The sequence below is a fragment of the Merops nubicus genome, unplaced genomic scaffold, assembly GCF_000691845.1.
Source record: "Merops nubicus isolate BGI_N331 unplaced genomic scaffold, ASM69184v1 scaffold15767, whole genome shotgun sequence".
Taxonomy (NCBI): domain Eukaryota; kingdom Metazoa; phylum Chordata; class Aves; order Coraciiformes; family Meropidae; genus Merops; species Merops nubicus.
The window spans coordinates 17,033-17,418 of NW_008621128.1; positions in this window are offsets into that span (position 1 = coordinate 17,033).

A 386-nucleotide genomic window follows, 5' to 3' on the forward strand; every position below is an offset into this window, starting at 1 on the left:
GGGCTCCTCTTGCGGGTTATCCCCGGTGAGATAGCTGCTGTGGATTGTCCTGGGTGGAGCCCCTGCTGTAGGTCATTCCTAGGGGTGTCCTTCCCACGATGTCCGAGTGCCATCTGTGCCTCTTTCCTCTTCCCCCTGCTTTGTGTCTGTGTACCGTCTCAGTTCCGGCCCCAGCCGGACCCCCGAGTCTCTGTCTCTACCCTCACAGATGCTTTCTGCTAAAACCATCTTTTCCTGGGGTGTGCCCCGCACAGTCCCCCTGCCCTCCTTGCTCAGGCTTCCACTGCCCCTCTTCCCCCTCCCCGCTCCAGTCCCACCCAGTCCCTCCCCTGTCGCTCCTCTGCTTCCGTGAAGAAGTCTGCCGGGGCAGCCACGTATCGCCGGGC